At 31.7% G+C, this 6,482-nt stretch overlaps 1 protein-coding gene across 1 annotated transcript in view; it reads left to right on the plus strand.

Moving 5' to 3' along the window:
* The first annotated feature begins 5,863 nt into the window (after positions 1–5,863).
* Positions 5,864–6,482, plus strand: part of LOC106322926 (putative glucose-6-phosphate 1-epimerase) — a 2,981-nt gene continuing 2,362 nt past the window's right edge. Inside the window, exons 1-2 of the mRNA XM_013761085.1 lie at positions 5,864–6,104; positions 6,309–6,468. The gene's annotated coding sequence lies outside the window, so the exon portion shown is untranslated. The remainder of the gene's footprint in view (positions 6,105–6,308; positions 6,469–6,482) is intronic.

The raw sequence follows: 6,482 nt of genomic DNA on the forward strand, positions 1-6,482 counted from the left end.
GCGGTCGTTTGATTTATATGAGCACGCCAATTTATTACGTAATAGTAACTGATTTCTTAGTTATTTAATATATAATTATTATTTTATTATTTCATATTATGCAGAAAAAGATAAAATGAGTAACAAATATAAAATATTTATTCTGCACAAGGCGCGGATCTTAACCTAAGTATGTATCTATTTAATAATTTTAAATCTTAGATATTTTCTAAATCTCGTGCCAAAACAAAATAACAAAATGAGAATAAACTTAAAAATCAATAATTATATCGAGCAATAACCAAAATGAAAAAAAACGACACAATAAAGAGAAAAATATTGAAGATATGTAGATTAGCACATGAACGTAAATTTATCATAACCATAATTAACTTTTAAATTGCTAAATCATGATATAAAACCAAGCTGACATAGTTTCATTGTAACCAAATAGTAGGTCAGAGATTCTTCGGCATAAACGTTAGGTTCTTATGCGATAAGAGATTTTTTGACCAAAAATATTTTTAAAAATAGAATCAGCTCATCAGTAAAGAAATTATGTAATTAACAAAAAAAAAATTTAAAATTGTTTAAGGGCCAAAAATAGTAATTTGATCAAGAATACAAATTTTATTTTTCCATACGATATTTTTTAAATAATTTTCATATAAATTCACCTTGCGCAAATCGCAGATCTTATCCAAGTATATATTGTATTTCAGGTTTGGAGTAAAAGAATTTGAGATGTTGTAAGTTATCAATTTTGGAAAAGACTCTTTTTTTTTTTCATTTACAGCATATAAATGGCAAATCGGAATCAAATGGAAATTTCGGCCTATTCAGACCCATTATTATACAATAGGCCCTTTTCTATAAGGGTTAGTTTAAGCTCAATTTTTGTCTCTTGTAAGCTCATTGTCTTGTATTTTTTTCTACGGCAATTGAAAACTTAAGTTTTATTGTTACTGTGTTCGATCAGCTTATATTAATCACACTGCAGTGAGTAAACAAAAATCCAATCTATGTTGATAACTATTTTGTTCAACAACTTCCCCCAATATATGTTGAAAATCTTGATTTTCTATAAAACAAATACGTATTTATGTACTGTATGGGGATGGCGATATTTAATTCATGCATGATTATTTACTTACGGCCCTACTACATTAGCGTATGAATCCACCATCTGCCATTCTGCCTACACATCATTGTCATTCATGGTCGTCATGTCGCAGAAAGAGAGAGTTCTAGCGAGACGTTGTTGTCGTGGTGAAGAGTAGTAGGGCGTTCAACTTTCAAGATGTTTGGAGTGATACAAGAAACGGCACACAGTTTTCTGATATAACTGGGAGAAAAAGCAATAGTGAACGACTTAGTTTTGGGCCACATCAACAGAAAATAACAACCTAAAGGGCCAAACGACAATCACTTGGAAAAGCGTGTTGGGCTAAATCAACCACCGATATCTATTCTAGAATCATTCTGAAAAAATCTACTTATACAAGGTTACTGCACCATTTCATTTAAGTAACAATTATTTGGTCTTACCATCTATTAGCTCAATAACAAAATATAACCATATGTTTAGCTAACTATATTTATTACGCCTTATCTAAACCAGTAATATAACAACTTTATATTTGACAGACCAAATCATGTTCTACACGATAATATAGAACACAATACATGTTATACACAAAACACTATACACTATATAGTTTATTCATTGAGTCCTGCTCATATTGATGACAGTTATCTGTACAATAATCATATCACATGTATTCCTCTCTTAGACCCAAACGCCAAATGGCAATGCCTTCATTCAATTGAAAGACCAGATCATACCCTAACCTCGATGAAACAACACATTCATTCTCAATCTGCCAAAATGATTCAGAGCATAACATTACATATACTGTATCATTTTGAATAAAACTTATCTGGTAAAATACTGTATCATTTTGAATCAATCTAATATGGCAAAGTATTAGTGCTTATACCAAGTCTCTTCTTTGAGAGGGTTCTTAGTTCGTTCTTAATCTGAGAAGTTCGTTCTTTATTGATTCATTCTTATCTATCAAAGTTAAAGTCTGTTTTTAAGAAATCGGATCAAGTTTATAATAACCACGTTATCCTAACTATATATAGTTATAATATTTTCAAATTTAGTATTAACGACCATAAGTTATTAATTTGCTAGCATAAATTTTTCTAACCTACTTTAACTGAATAGATTTTCGAAACAATCTGTTCGATACAATTTTAAATACATAAAAACCGAAATCTTAGAATACTTGATCTACAAGTTTCGTATTAACTACAATACATGATAATTTTCCGTGCAAAAAAATTATGTTACCTACTTTAACTGGATAAACATTATCGTGTAGAATTTATATTCCAATAATATTCCTTATTCCTCCAACTAAAAAATCATATCAGATCTTAATATTCAACCTTAAATATGCTTATCTTGTGCTAAGAACTGACCCAAACCCGAAAAAATTTACGAATACCTATTAGATCCAAATTTCTAGGATCCGAAGGACCCAGACCCGAAAAAATTGGACCAAACCCAACCCAAAGACCCAAACGTACAGGCCTAAGTGTATGAATGAGCATTTGGGTACCCATTTGGGTACGAGTCAGTTCTTTAGGATATTAGAGTTTTTGAGTTCTTGGGTAGGGTTCGAGTCGGTCCTCCCAGATACAGATATGTTCGGTTCTAATGTATATGAACCTGAAAATAACCAAATAACCAATGTATCTGAAACATGTTTGTCATGTTTGTAATACCTGAACCGACCTAATTTTAAAATATAACTAATATATATTTACATTTGGATATCTTAGAATACTCATTCGGTTTTCGGTTTACGTCGGGTAATTTTTTTTAATCTGAATTCTTCGAGTCCTCGACATTTGGATCCAATTAGGTATTTGAAATATTTTCGGTTATGGTTCAGTTTGTTTCCTTTTGGAATCCATAATTCAAATAACCCTAAAATACATGTAATTTTGGGTACATAATAGTTTAGCTCAGTTTGGATATTTAGGAGCAAAAAAAAAAAAATTGAAAGTACCCGACCGAAAGACGAAAAATACCTAAAATACTAATTCATATCCAACTTTATTTGTAACCCAAACAAAATCCGCGCTTTTAAAGCGCGGATCAAAATCTAGTAAGAGTTAAAACTTTTCCCACAAATTATACTGCCGTAATGAAAACAATCTAAAACTCTCCCTTTTTTACAATCCAACGAACTAAACTCTTCCTTTTTTTTTTCTCTTTTCTTTTAAACAATTACAAGTTTACAACCAAATAAACTCGACGGCAAAAGAAAACCCTTACAAATACGAAACGAAAGATAGAAATGTTAAATAGGTTAAAAACCCTTAGAAACGTTTCATTTGAATTCCTAAAACTAATTTATTAAAATGCAACGCTAATGGCTCTTAGGATACGGAAAGGGAGGACCATGGTGTCAGTTGGATCCTTTGGAATCACTAAGCATGTGTCAAATGAGTTGGAGTTCGTGTCATACCTATATCAAACTCAATTCTATGTACACTAGCATAATATGATCAACATGCAATATTAGGTGCTCGCAATATGGGGGTCATCAAGTATCTTCTTTGAATTTGAACCGAAAGATTCAATCCAATGAATCTCTAACCCTAGTCTCAGAAAATGGCTTGCACTCAACCATGCATCAAGACGTTGCCTCTTCGACTAGGGATATTGATCAAATTGGATTAAAATTTCACTTCAGAAAGGAAACATAACAGATAAATTTCCAAAACAAAAACTACTTTTTTTCTGTTAAAAAAAAACACTTTTTCTTTTTTCTTTTTGCAACACTTTAAAAAAAAAACTTCTTTCTTTCTTCTCTTCTTTTTACCTTTTAATGTTAGATTTTCGACAACAACCAGAAAAGATCAGTTATAAAAGCAGGATAAGTGGCTCAACAAGTCTCTAACATGTCAAATCACCCTTACTCGCTGAAGCGGAAGCTGTGACAGTGGCTAAACAATCTGTTTTTACTAATGTCTAGTTTCAATCCGACTCTGAGGAGCTATGAAGAGCTCATTATAGCTATGAATTTGAAGACTTATCCGGTGAAGCTCTTTGGGGTTTTTATGGAGATCGCGTTTTCTTTCTTTTTTGTCCGTAGAAAGCTTAACATTATATCTGATTCTCTTTCTAGATCTGCTATGTGCGTTGTTCTATTTCTATGCACTAAACTCAGATTGCTAATAAAGTTTCGGTTGTGTTCAAAAAAGAAAACATAATATTTAGAGACACTTGGATGGGCTGAAAAGCCGAGTTTTATATATTTAAGTTAATGAAATTATGTAACAAATGAAAAAAAAAACCAATTTTATTCGTCCACATAAATCAGACGATAAGGTGGTCATTTTCAGAATATTATTATACGCATGTCTGATGTCGCTGTGTCTTTTCCTTTTCAGTATTTCAGAAAATTATAGAGGAGTCGAGGGACGCATAATTACAAATGAATTATCAGCAAAAACCATCTTATTCAATCGTTTTCTAATCATAAAATGCAACTTTAACGTGAAACAAACCAATTTAGATTATTAACCAAGTTAGAATATATTCATATATCTAAGGGAAGTTTCTGACTATATGCTGTACAAATGATATTTACATTCTCGGGTTATTGGGTGAACCTATTTTCAAGACAACTAGAGAAACTAATGATTACAAAACATAATACGAAGAGGACGACCAACGAGTTCGCATAGCGACGTAATTGGCGCATTAAAGATATCAGAGGTCGGCATAACAAGACAAGAACAACTTGATATAATACTTTAATTTGCACGTTTCAGTATAATCTTAGAAGAAAAGAAAGGTAGATCAGTTTTAGTTATGTAAATGTAGGTGCAATCGTATCTGGACTGTGAATGAATAGTTTGACACCGATTCTATTCACAATACAAAAATATATATTCAGATTGAAATCTTTAATGAGATGAACATGAAGATAGAATTGATGAGGAGAAGTAAAGATTTATTCAAAAGATGCTATGTATTGTCAATACATGAAAACTACTAAGTACTATGAATACGAGTCGTTTATAATCGTGTATTTGTTCAAAGGTTATAGTATTTGTAAAATTCATGGTCGTGGTCATTTTTTTTGGGACAAATCAGGATCGTGGTCTATTTTGGATCATTTGGCTTGTGCGGACTTCTTCGTTTGATTATTTTATAATGCCGAGCCACCTTCCGTTTAATGATTGTTTTTAATATGTGCTAGTATGCATGTAATTTATCTGCTGAAATGGTCGAAAAGCTTTAAAGAAACAGTTGACATATTTATCAAGTAAACTAAGACTGCGACGAATTAAGTTTAAAGTAAAATTATAAACTAATTAACTACTAACGAAATATTCAACTCCCTCCAAAAAATGAACAGGTAGTTAATTCCGTTAATCATGGTCGCATGTCAAGATCCACCCATCCCCACACCTCTCATCACAACCAGCTGTCCTCCCATCATCTTCCCCCTTTTTGTATTATTATTAAAGAAACAAATATTTGCCTGTTTTAAATCTGTTTTGGAACTAGAAAAATGTATATGTTAAGGTTTAATTGTTTCAAACGCAAGTTTTACATGTGACAACACTTCATGACGTTATAGAGTTTGGTATTTAAACGACATAATTGAGATTCTTTTTAAAATAAAAAACATCATTGAGTTTCAGAAAGTTGATTGATATTAGATATTTTTACTAAAAAAGAAATGTAAAATGACCAAAAAAACAATTCAAATACATGATCAATATCAGAATTGCGCTAGAATACGTAACATAATATAACTAAAAATCGTCAATTATATACAGAAAATATAATTCTAGTGAAGAATTATTCAGTGATTGATCATTGATGAATGCGCCCTTTTAAAAAAAACATTTTTAAAATACAATTTGCAGGGGCTTTTGAATCTGTGCAACTTTTCAACATATTGCCCAATTATTCTGACTTCTCTCTCTTTTAAATATCTACATCTTCTTTTATTCACATTCTGAATAATTCATATTCTTGCTCCGGTTAGAAAAGTTGTATCTTTTGATTTCTGAGTTCTTGATTTTCGGTACGTAATTTTCTCCGGTTTGCTTAATTAGGCTTCTCACTCGTTAATCATTTCCACGGGAAGTCGTGTGTATTAATATTTTTTTGAACTTTTTGGAGTGATTTTCAAAGGATCTTTGCGTTTTCCAATATCAACCTCACGTCTTTGTTTGTTTGTTTGTTTGCACATAAGATTAATTTGTTTTGGTGTGTGTGTGTGTTGCAGCTTTATCGGTGTAAGAAAAGGACATAGCAGTTGAAGTGTTGGTTGGGTGTTTGGTTCTCGATCTCACGAGATAACTTAGGTTTTCTTGTTGCTCCCCACAAGAAAGTTTTCTTCTTGTGACTTCTTCGCCTAACTTTCTCCCTCGATTTAAGAAAGCATAGGGGGGGGGGGGGG

The sequence above is a fragment of the Brassica oleracea genome, chromosome C1, assembly GCF_000695525.1.
Source record: "Brassica oleracea var. oleracea cultivar TO1000 chromosome C1, BOL, whole genome shotgun sequence".
Classification (NCBI taxonomy): Eukaryota; Viridiplantae; Streptophyta; class Magnoliopsida; order Brassicales; family Brassicaceae; genus Brassica; species Brassica oleracea.